The following is a 13227-nucleotide window of genomic DNA, read 5'->3' on the forward strand; positions in this document are numbered from 1 at the left end:
ACCTTTTCTAGAATCGTCATGGCTGTACCGGCAACACAAGTACAATAATTTATGTATTATAAAAATGACTATCTATTTTAGGTAAGCGTAGAACGTTGATTTTCATCGTTGACTAATTTACGTGGAAATCTGAAGAATGATATTTTAGAAGATATCATGATTGTGCGATTGAATAAAATATTTAAAATATAAATTATCTCATTTCAAATTATAAATGTGTATATATTGAAGTATAATTAAAAAATGAATGAAAAAAAGTTTTATTTTGAGTCATTATTTTTATGTTTCCTCTGGACCCGGGTCCTTTTTAAATTTATAACCGGACCCGAACCCGGACCCGGACCCTTTTTTTTTGTCGAAGGGTTCACATCCCTGCCCACAATAGACATTATCTGGATCATTTTCTGCTATCCTTTTAATGTTAATTTAAAAGGATTAGAGATTCTATCGGTAAACTCATATTCATGGCAAACAATATACTAAAATAATTCATTCATTGTAAATGTGAGTTTTTTAATTGCATGTTCTAAAAAATAACTCTTTTACATTCACAATATTTTGTTAGTTGCTAGTAGAGCCTTAATAATTTTTCTTCATTTTAAAATTTATCAAGGGATCACTATATAATTAAAATGGTATAACTATAGAAATATCATTTTTTTAGGGGGGGTCGGTATGATTTTTAAAGGAGGTTTGCATTCAGTAAATATCCTGTTATGTAGATGCTGTCGACTCTTAATTTGCATAATTATAAAAGCAAAATATGAATATTATTATCTCTTATTTATTTATTTTTGTAATTCTTAAAAATTTATCATAACATTTAAAACACCATAATAATTAGATCTTAAGCCATTTACGTGAAATAAATTTGTAAAAAGGTAATTCGGAATGTTGGCGGCTGTTAAACCTTTATTCATTACATAATTTATTGCTATGTGCTTTGGACTGGGATTTGGAATGTATATGCAATTGAGGCCGTGACAACCTTTGAATCAACTGAATATTTGCATTTGATACAAGCATGCGACTGTACGATGTCACAACCCTGACATAACCAATGGCAACTCTCAATTGTTAGTTTGATATGAGATTGCCAAGGTTACGATTAGAGAGTTATTCTAACCATTCCTGACTACCAAGTATGTTGGCTGATTGAAGGAGTTGAATGAAATCTAAATTTGGATTGACTGATATATCAGTTTGGTATTTCAATATTAAAGGTGTAAAAAATTTTAAATGAGTGACGATAGATGGTAAATGATGGAATGATATTTCTTACGACATATGCCTATTAGCAAGGAAAAAAATGCTATCTTATATTCTTACTCATACGCCATACAAAGATATTAAATCAAACAGATATTTGGATAATAACATCCTGCATAATTATTTTACAAATATTTCCAAAGAAAGAAAATGAAGTCCAGGTTCTTTATATTTTTAACATATAAATTATATTTTTAGTAATTATCATCAGATTTTAAAAACAATTGGCAATTCAGGCTTAAATGATTACTTATGTGGTCAAGATTGGATGAGATAATCAAATTTATACAATTTACCTTGATATTAACTAGAAAAACAAAATTACTTATATAAACATTTAGATTTTGTAAATCTTGTAAATAAAGTTTTATTTTACTTTATAATTAGAATTTTATAGGGGCTTAACGACTGTATCTGTGTTTAATTACCTACCAAAGATTTAATTATGGTCAAATCTATCACTAGCTGTCCCTACAGTAATAATTCTTTATATTTTCTATCTTCTAAGTAAAGATAATTATCCTATTTCTTAAAAAATCAAATTTCATGATATAATATTTTAATTACAATTTTTATATCTTTTAGAAAAGGTTGATGTTTTCAGCCAACATCATAAGAATGGAAAAAATATTCTGAGTGTGACAAAAATATTTATAAGTAACAAGACATGACGATCCCAAACAATGTTGCAAACCAAATTAATCTTTTATAATATAATTAATTCCAATTATCTGTAAAAATAATAATTATAGTAATATTTTATCTTGTAAAAAAATTGTTGCTAATTTCTAGCCATATTTATATTTGCTTAATATATTTATTTTATTCAAGTTTTTATAGATAAAACGATGTGTAAAATAACATGAATATGTGCCGGTGAATGATAAATAAGTTTTATTAACTTTACTAAATAAAAAATATATTTTATTAACTAATTTCTTTTTCTTTTCTTAAGGTATAAATACCTTTTCTAAAATATAAATTAGAATATAAAACGAAATACAAAAAAGTAAAATAATATATAAAAAAGTAAGGTTACGCCGTTTATAAAATAAAATTAGATTATAACAAAAATAATAAAAGTTCAAATGCAAAAAACAAAAAATAAGATAAAGGAATAACGCAACATTCTCCCTCTTCTGATAATTTCATCGGAGAAGTCATAGAGAGTTTGTTGTTCAAGTGGTTTATAATTTTGGTAATCAAGTTGTATCACAAATCATCATAACGTTGGCTTGTCCAATCGTTGGTTTGTATAAATCGATTTTGCACGGTGGTTTGTTTAATTCGCAAGCTTGATATCCATATCGTAAATTGTCTCCATTGATCATAGCTTGTTTGATAGTACTTAATTGTTAATTATCATTTTTCCAAAATTGTTATTATCATAAATAAATTGCGAATAAGAAATAATAGTTCATCATAAGAATAAATGAAGAATGATAAATCAATAAGATTGTTATATTTTTAGCGTTTTAATTTAAGCGTTTTAATATTTAATTTAGTTTATGCAATTTAACATTTATTTTATATTTTAAGTTACATAGTCTTTTAAATAAGCAGGTTTATTTTTAATTCGCACAGGTCTAGAGATAGGTGTTATATCGTTATTATCAGTAATTTTTATATTTTTGTCCATACTTCCCTCCTTAAAAGAATCCTTAGAGTCATTGTTAATAATTGTGTTAAAACAGTTTCTAATTCTTATTTGATCTAAATGTCTCCTCAAAATACCTTTCTCAGTCTTAATTTGGAACATCATATCACTTTCCTTATGTGTGATTATACCTTTGCACCATTTATCATCACCTTGTATTTTATACCAAACAAAATCTCCTACGTTAAAAGTTCTATTTCGTGGTAAAGTAACGTTTATTTTATTCTTCTTTTCCTCCATCGGTTTTAATAAGTCCCATTTAATTCTAATATCTCGATTAAACATTCTCTGTGATGGTGTAACTCCTGTAGTATCATTACGCGTATTTCTGTAATTAAGTAAAAATTTGCTAAGTGCGATATCTGGGTCTATTTTAATATTCCTTTTCATGTGTGTTTTGAACGTTCTAACCATGCGTTCAACCTGGCCATTGGATTGCTGGTGATAAGCAGATGTAAGCACATGTTTAATACCAAAATTGTTGCAAAATTTTTCAAAATCGTTACTCGTAAAGTTAGTACCGTTATCAGTAACTATAGTTTCAGGTATTCCGTATAGCGAAATAGTTTTAAAGATTTCTTTTAAAGTAACATTAGTCGTAATATTTTTAACAGGAATAATAATTGGAAATTTGCTGTAGGCATCGACTATTATCAACCAATTTTTTGTGAAAAACGGACCCGCATAATCTATATGTATCCTTTCAAACGGTTTAGTTGCCGAAACCCATGGTTTTTGTATCTTTATAGGATTATCGTGATATATATTACAATCGTCACAACTTTTCACTTCCGTAACAATATCATTATTTATGCCAGGCCACCACATGTAATCTTTGGCTAAGGATTTGATTTTTCCTGCTCCCAAGTGACCTTCATGTAATGACTGTAGTATAGTTTTTCTCATAGAAGACGGAATTATAATTTTATTGCTTTTGTAAAGACAATCTTTAATTATACTTAATTCCAATTCAATGTTTTTATAAATATTATTCATTATAGGTCTGTTGTTATTAATATCATTTATGACTTGTTTTAATTCCGTATCTTTCAAAGTTTCATCACGGATTTGATCAAAGTTAATAGGTAAATCCTCATATTCATTTATAATGGTTACATTTTCAATAGTTTCATCACGACATTCTTGTGGTAATCTTGAAAGGCAATCAGGAACAACATTATATTTACCGGCTTTATACTTTATATTAAAATCATATCCTCCTAATGTAATATTCCACTTCTGGAGTCTTAACGACATGGTGCTATTATCCTTAAGACCCTTGGTGAAGATGTGAACTAGAGGCTTATGGTCAGTAATAATTGTAAATTTTGTGCCGATTAAATATTCCTGAAATCTCTTTATGGCGAACATTATAGCGAGAGCCTCACGCTCAATATTGGTATAATTCATTTCAGATTTTAATAAAGTTCTCGACGCGAAAGCTATAGGTTTTTCTTTACCATCTTTTTCAATATGAAATAGTACAGCTCCTAAACCACATTTTGATGCGTCAGTGGCTATCCCTATAGGTAATTCAGGGTTAAAATATGTCAAAGCAGGTGGAAGACTAATTAACTTCTTTAGATCATTAAAACTTTTAGAGTGTTCTAGATTCCAAGCCCATTTTTCTTTATTGACAATCTTATAAAGAGGATCGGCAATTTCCGCAAAATTGTTCAAAAATTTTCTATAGTAGCCAGCCATTCCCAGAAATGTTGATAATTCAGCAGCTGATTTTGGTTCTGGCATATTAATTATTGCTTCAATTTTGTCGTGATTAGCATGAATCCCCTTAGCGTCAATATCATGACCCAGGAACCTCACTTTGTTTTTAAAGAACACACTTTTATTAAAGTTAGGTATTAGCCCAAACGATGATATTCTATCGAACACTTTTTTTATGTTGTTTAGGTGGGCTTCATCGTTTTTTCCAGTTATAAGTAAATCATCAATATAAAATATAACGTCATCCATGTCCCCGAAGATTTGATCCATAATCTGTTGAAAAATTGCAGATGAGGTCTTAAGCCCAAAAGGAAGTCTAGTAAATTGGTAATATCCCTTATGCGTAGATATGGTTAAAATATTTCTGCAACTTTTATCAATTGGAATCTGTAAGAAAGCATTTTTAAAGTCAATCTTCGTAAATTTCTTTCCTTCCGAAAGTTTAGCAATTAGATCATTAATTCGTGGTAGAGGGTATCTAAAGTCTTCTAGAGCTGGGTTTACAGTATCCTTAAAATCAGCGCAAAGCCTAATGCTCCCATCTTCTTTATAGACAGCGGTAACAGGACTTGCCCATCGGACATCATTCACCGGCTCAATAATTTTATCATGTATCCATTTTTTAAGTTCATTACTAACAAGATTAATTTTTGAATAAGGAATACGTCTAGGCGGTATAATTTTAGGTTGGGCATCATTTCTTAAATGTAACTTGACACTTGCTTTGTTGATTGGCCCATTAGTTAATTTCGATTCACACTCTTTAATCAATTTTTTTATTTCATCTTCGTAATTAGTGTCAATATTTGCTATAAATTTATTTAAAATATTTTTGAAAGCATTGATCCACATACGTCCCAACAAAGCATTTTTACTTGATTCAACCACTACCGCTTGTAAATATTTGGACATACCATCATAAGTCACTTTAACTTGAGTAGTTCCTATGATTTTGATTAAATTCCCGTCATAAGCAGTGAGTTGTAGCTCGGATTTCTTAAGATCTCTAATACCAAGTTTTTTAGCCAGACCATGAGGTATGATAGTGTATTTGGATCCAGTGTCCACTTGCATACAAGTAACAACATCGTTCACTTTTACAGTAGTCATAAATGCGTTATCTTTGTCATTAATCACGTCACCAGATAAATTGTTGACATTAAAATCATTATCATCTTTGTTCTTTGTAGAATCAACTTTCTCTTCAATAATTTCTTCAATATTCATGTTGTAATCATTATTGTATTGTATTTGCTTTTTATTATTTTCGTCGCCACTTCTATAATTATTTGAGTTGTTATTATATTGTATTTGCTTTCTCTGAATATTATCATTACCTCTATAATTATTTGAGTTGTTGTTATATTGTATTTGCTTTCTCTGATACTTATCATTACCTCTATAATTATCTGAGTTGTTATAATAAGATTGGTAATTGTTACGATTTCCGTCACCGTATTGGATTTGTTTTCTTTGATTATAATCATACCATGTATTATTTCTACCAAAATTCGATTGATTATTATTATTATAGCGATAATTGTTATAGTTATAATTGTTATAATTATCGTGGTATCGCGAATTATTATTACCATAATTGTATCTAAAATTATTATTGTAATTCCCATTTCTATATCTATTATCATAATTATTTCTAAAATTATTTCGAAAATTATTATCATTTCTACTGCAAAAATTTTTATCTTTATCGGATTTTTTATCATTATTTATATAACTTATATCATTATCCTCAGACTTAATATTACTAGAGTCCAGTTTCACCCCTAATTCCACCATCTGATTCAATGTAAGGTCAAAATTTTTGGAGAATTTGTATTTAATTTTATCGTTTAAAGTAGATGTCCGTAATTTCTCTTTTAATCTACTATCGTCCAAAAAATTACATTTCTTATGAAGTTTCGATACTCTAATGTACCACAGCATAAAACTCTCTGATGAGTTTTGTTGAAGAAGATTAAATTTATTAATTAAAGTATTTAAATTTAGCGCTGGTAAAAGATAGGTTAACTTTTTAATCACAATTTTAAGATCTAAAATATCGGTATCAGAACAAATTGCCTTAATGTCGTCAAAAACTTCGTCTGATAAATTATTAAGCAAAGTATTAATTTTAATAGAGTCCGATAATGTACTGGTCGAAAAGTAATTTAATATTCTGTCTAAATAAATTTCAGTAAGAGGACCCACTAACTTAGGGATCTTATGTGTAAATTCTTGTTTAATTTCCATATTTAATTAATAAGACACATATATAAGCAATTATAATATTTATTATTTTATCAATTCAAATTTTTGGTATAGCTATTCATGTTTTGGTAAATATACAGATTAATTCAATGAAATCATTGTCACCATAAATATAATGTTTCCCATTTAACAATTCGAAACAATTAATCATATCTCTTAAGTTCATAAATTCAAACAACACGTCCTCCGTACCGTCTATCCTATAAAAGTTGACATCGGAATTATAGGTTAACTCAAACAAAATATCGTATATGGAGATTTGATGGGGTACATTAATTAGTTTGAAGGCGAACATAATTGATGAAAATAATTTTGAAATGACTTACCCTTTTTTTTATCCATCTTATATAGAATTGTTTGTACCATTTTATAATTTTTTTTATTAACCATATTTACAAAGGGAAAAAAAAATTTTATTTTTAAAAAAATTTTCCATGAGGCGAGTTTCTTATGCCAACACTGGAGGCACCATGTAGAATAACATGAATATGTGCCGGTGAATGATAAATAAGTTTTATTAACTTTATTAAATAAAAAATATATTTTATTAACTAATTTCTTTTTCTTTTCTTAAGGTATAAATACCTTTTCTAAAATATAAATTAGAATATAAAACGAAATACAAAAAAGTAAAATAATATATAAAAAAGTAAGGTTACGCCGTTTATAAAATAAAATTAGATTATAACAAAAATAATAAAAGTTCAAATGCAAAAAACAAAAAATAAGATAAAGGAATAACGCAACACGATGATTCTTATACATTTTGTACTATGACCAACTGGAATTATATTTAATTAAATTATTGTTTATTCCATTAGTTTATTGTATTTTTTAGATCAGTTTAATGTGGATCTTACAAGGTCATGTCTATCTGTTAGAAACAAAAAAAGTTATTTATTTAAATAATAAAAATGTCATTCAAAATCATGAAACTTAATTGTAATTTATTTAACATGTAATTTTTACATTACTCTATATTTTATATAAGAAATTAATTTTCATTATCATATCAATCTACATAAATTAGGATAATTTTATAAAAAAAAATGATTAACCATAATTATTTTATATAGCTGAAAAAATATCAGATGCCACCATTACTATTTCATCTCAATGAGAGAAACAACATAATTGCAGTACATAGGCGTAGCCAGGATTTTCCTAAGGGGGGGATTAAAAAATTATTGGGGGCTTCGCCCCCAGACCCCATTTTGGGAGGGCCTTCGATCGGATTACCTTAGTCTATATTTAGTCATAAAATATATTTAAAAGATAGGAGGTTAATTTTAATAAAAAAAATAAGCCTGGAACAAATATGAAATATAGTTTTATTTTATATAATATATAATAAATTACTTGTTTATACATAAATATAAAAGCATGGTAATAATTTATTCCAAACAAGTATAAGAAATTTATTATAAATATATTTAGAATAAATTTTACTAAAATGCTCTTGATAATAAATATAGCAACAATTTGCATTCAATTATTTAACGCCATCTATTTATTTTAAATAAAAAATGATAGTAAAAATTAATCTTCATATTATTTATCCTACAATGTCTTTAAAAGTTATTTTCTGATGTCTTTATATTTTATAATTTTCTGTAAAATATATAATTCGCCATATTGGTAAAAATTACTTGATTGACATGTGATTATTGAGAAAATTAGATATATTGTAAATCTACGACATATAATATTCCACTGTTTGTATTGTACTTTAATTTTTTGATTTAATTTATGATTTAATTTTATCAATAGTTTATAATTATATTTAACTTTTATTAAGATAAATAAATTAATATTACTCACTTTATAAAAAATTATATTTAATATATTATATTATTTAGTAACTTTATTGATATATTATTAATAATTATAATACAGTTCACTTTTGTCTAAGACTTATCTTTGGCTTATATTCCATTTCTTAAAAAACATTTTTGATTCTTTTATATATATAAATGCTTTTTTCCAAAAATGTATAAATTATGATGAATAAAAAAAATATCAACTTTTACATTCTTTCTTTCAAATTATTGTTTAAGATATATGCACACATTTTTGAGGGTCAGAGAGTGGAGGGAAGACTAAGGGGGTATTTTTTATGAGCTTAAAATGATATTCACAAAAAGTGATAAATTTCTGAAGGGGAAAAAATTTCCCCTTGCCTTCTCCCCATGGATACGCCTATGTGCAAGTTGTAAAAATGATATTGATATTTATACCCAGCTATCGTTAAATATTAAGTTTATTAATTTAAAATACATAAATAAAAATGATAACATAAAATGAATAATAGAATTAAGCAATATTTTATGATAATAATTAAGTACAAACATAAAAATTATTACAATTTATGAATTTCCATATATAGAAAAAAATGAATTAAATATGCATTTTCTGTGAATTTTCCTATGATAGAAAAAAATAATTCAAGAGGAGATAATTATATAGTGTGAATATTCTGGGAGAGTCACTCACCATTGATATCCAAGCCAAGAGATGTGATATATCTATAAATATATTTGAGATGTAACATCATATGCCCAAATCTGGAAGAAGTTATTGGGTTCCCTTAAAGAAATAAAGATAATTGTTCACAATATTTTGTCCCGTAAGGCATTTGTGGTTGCTGCATTAAATACTGCCATAGACATTTTCTTGGACTTAGTCAGATTCAGAGCTTGATTTTAAAATATTTTATTTTTATGAATATTATTTTCAAGAATATTAATAATTATAGTGTTTATTAAATTTCCAACAAATCGAGTTTGGCCTTGTACAAATTCTATTTTGTAACTTCATATATTATTTTATCCATGATATCTCTGCAGAGAAAGATAGATGAAGTTTGGTAGTAAATTGTAATAATTTAAAACACATTTAGTGCTGAATTAAACGACCCGAGTTCTTAATCTTTTGACTTTAGTTATTGATTTTGGTTTATGACTCAAAATTTAATATAATTTTAGTAGTTCGTAACACTTAATTCTATATTTGAATACAGTGACGTCGTTAGGGGGGGGGGGGCAGGGGCTCGAGCCCCTGGAAAATTTGAATAGCCCCCTGAAGCAAAAATTTTTTTTATTGGAATCTTAACCCCTTGAACTAAAAATAAAAATTTTTTTGATTGCCCCTTGAAAGATTTATTTTATAATTCTATTAAGTAAAATATAGATTTAATTTTATTATTTAAAAATTAATAAGACTATCTAAATATTTATTAAATGAATACTATTTTAAATATTAGATTAAATTAATACATATAAATTATATTTTCACTATGTCAGCTAGCAATCAAATTTTGTGTTAAAAATAGAATATCAATATCACTCACTAAATATCAATTTAGCATTAACAGTTGAAGCTTAATTAACTATTATTATTTAAATTATTTTATAACCCTAATTAAATAAATATAATAATTTATTAATTGAAAACTAAAAAAATTTAATATTGTAATTAGCAGAGTTCAAAATGACTAATCAACTGTATATTTATTTTTAAATTTTATTATCATACCTATTCCTAAAGATATTTTCAAGGTCCAAATAAGTATAATAAAAAATAAGTAAGTAGACATATAGTTTATAATCCTCTATTATATACAGATGTTTATAAAATATTAGATAAAATGCCACTTTTATAGACGTATTTGACAGTTAATATATTACAGCTAATATTATAATGAATATTACTAATAAATGTTTTTGATAATAAATATAGTAACAATTTGCTTTCAAGTATTTAACGCCCCTCTATTTAGTTATAATGATAAATAATTTTAAAAATTAATCATTTTATTATTCATTCTACAATAGATGTAATATATTTGATATCTTTTCTTTTTTTACTTAGGAAAGCTATTTTTTTCTTTTTCAAAAAACAGTTTTGAGTTAAATTTTTAATACAAGTATATTTTTGATATTTTTACAAACTTGTATTATTTTAAGATACAATCAATGATATATATATCATTGGATATAATATACCAACTATAGGTGGTGCTACAATATATAAAATCTTAATAGTTTAATCGTATCATTCTGGTCCTTATTTTATAGTTCCAAAATGTTTCATTTCTAATATGGCATCCTTGCCGTGTAAATAACTTAAGGCTTCAATATATTTGCACAAATATTTCTTCCAAAGATTTTTAGTTTTTTTATTTTATCAATTTATCCAACATAATAAATTCTGATACTCGTTTACATCGTGAGTCTCATGGCTATTACTGCAAATTAACCAGCATCTATTATTTGTGTTGCTATGTAATTTAAGATTATTACTACAACGGCTGAGATCATATGATTGCATTTTTTAGATAAACAGTAATGGTCAACTGTGTACGTTTATATATTATATATCATTTAAAATGGATGATAATCTTTTAGAAATTTAATATCTCACAATAATTTTATCGATTACTTATCTAGCTACCATCATCTCTAAAAGGAAGCTCTAACTACTTAATCGTTTTATGATTTGGATTGGTCGTTTATACTCTCTTCTTCAAGAATTGTTGATTTGGTATAGGCCTATAAATTTTTCCTTATTAGTCCATTCTATAAATGTGTAAAATGGTAACAGAGAGTTATATTAGTTTTATAACCTTTTGTCAATGTAAGTTGCTAAGAATTATATTATTGCATTATGTGGTTTTTAATAATTATCAATTGAGGCATATGTATGAATTAATTAATCTTTTTTATCACTTGTAATTCTTTAGACGCAAATTTTTTTATATCAGCAATCGAAAATATTTTATACTGTAATAAATAGATTTTGTATTAAAAAATTTTATTTTTAAAAATTTCTTGTATTGTTTCAATTATTTATATGCCAGTTTATTTTCATAATATAATTAATGAGAAAATTAAAATTCAGAACAATTGTTCAGAGTTAACAAATTTAAAAAAAGTATAATATAATATAAAACCCGGCCGCGAGCCAGCAAATTGGAGGGCATGGGCGGCGAAGCCCCCCAAAAATTTTTTTAGTTGAGCCCCCTGAGATTGTAAAGGCTAGCGACGCCCCTGTTTGAATACAGTTTTAGAGTTTACGAATCAGGTTCATAAATTAAGTTTTATTTTCGAATTCATAACTTGAATTACAGATTCGAGTTTAGTGTTGTTAATCGGATCGATTTTTTTAAAACGAATAACCCAATATTTTAGTTCAAAAAATTACAGAAGCCTAGATATTTTGCTTGAAGATTTGGACATCTATTAACAAAATCTCAAGGCTTGCGTAATATTTTTTGGTCGTTTTAAAAAATTGAGCGCTTAACAATACTATTCGAGTTCATAACTTGAGTTCACGACTAATGTTAGTAACTTGATTTAGCGATTATAATCCATAATGTGAGTTAACCCTTTAGTTCGTGAACACAACTCGAGTCAGTTTGAGGTCAATATTTTCTACCAAAATTTTGACTCCACTAAGTCTACTAGACTTAGTTCATTAACAACATTATCTAGACTTTTTATATAACAGTAATGAATGAAAATTTGATGGACCTATTAAAATATTTAAAAGTTTTCATTTTATTATTAAGATCTTGAAATCAATAATTAATTATCACAGGCAATATTATAAAAGTGTGAAGAGTTTAAGTGCATTCAATGTTTCCGATAAAGTAGATGATTAGTAGTTTTTAGAAATATTGAACACAATTTTCTTGTTCTACTATTAATCTGCAAACTATCTTTCTTGAAAATTTTATTAAGCGGTTGAAAATATAGAACAGACAAATTTTAAATATTTTTTATTGATAGTGACATTACCTATTACCATTTGTAGAAAGTTCATTTTACACATTAAAAATGCTGAAAAACTTAAAGGTAACGTTTTTAATTGTCTACCTTATTAAATAAAAACCAAATATTAAAATATATCTTAGGCAATGATTAAATGTCTAATTATGGATGGTTAATGCTATTGAATTATATATATAGTATATAAGTTTTGCAAAATAATATAAATTTCTCCGTTTGTATAATTTTTTTTTAAAATTCTGTATTTTTATTCGATTTATGTAGGAAAGTTTTCTCATTTAGGGGAAAAGAACGTAAAATTAAAATAATGACTTAATTAACCATATGCAAAATAGAAATTCTTTTTGCAGCACATTTAAAAAAATAAATAATATCCAATAGCAAGTTATAATTTTGGACTTAAATATTCGTTTTTATATAGATAATAATTTGCAAGGTTAAAAATAGGACAATTACCTAACCAAATTAGGATTTTAAAAAATTGGTGGAGTATTTTAAGGTTTATAATTTTAAAACAAA

This window comes from Gordionus sp. m RMFG-2023, chromosome 4 (assembly GCF_954871325.1).
Source record: "Gordionus sp. m RMFG-2023 chromosome 4, tfGorSpeb1-WG-v2, whole genome shotgun sequence".
Lineage (NCBI taxonomy): Eukaryota > Metazoa > Nematomorpha > Gordioida > Chordodea > Parachordodidae > Gordionus > Gordionus sp. m RMFG-2023.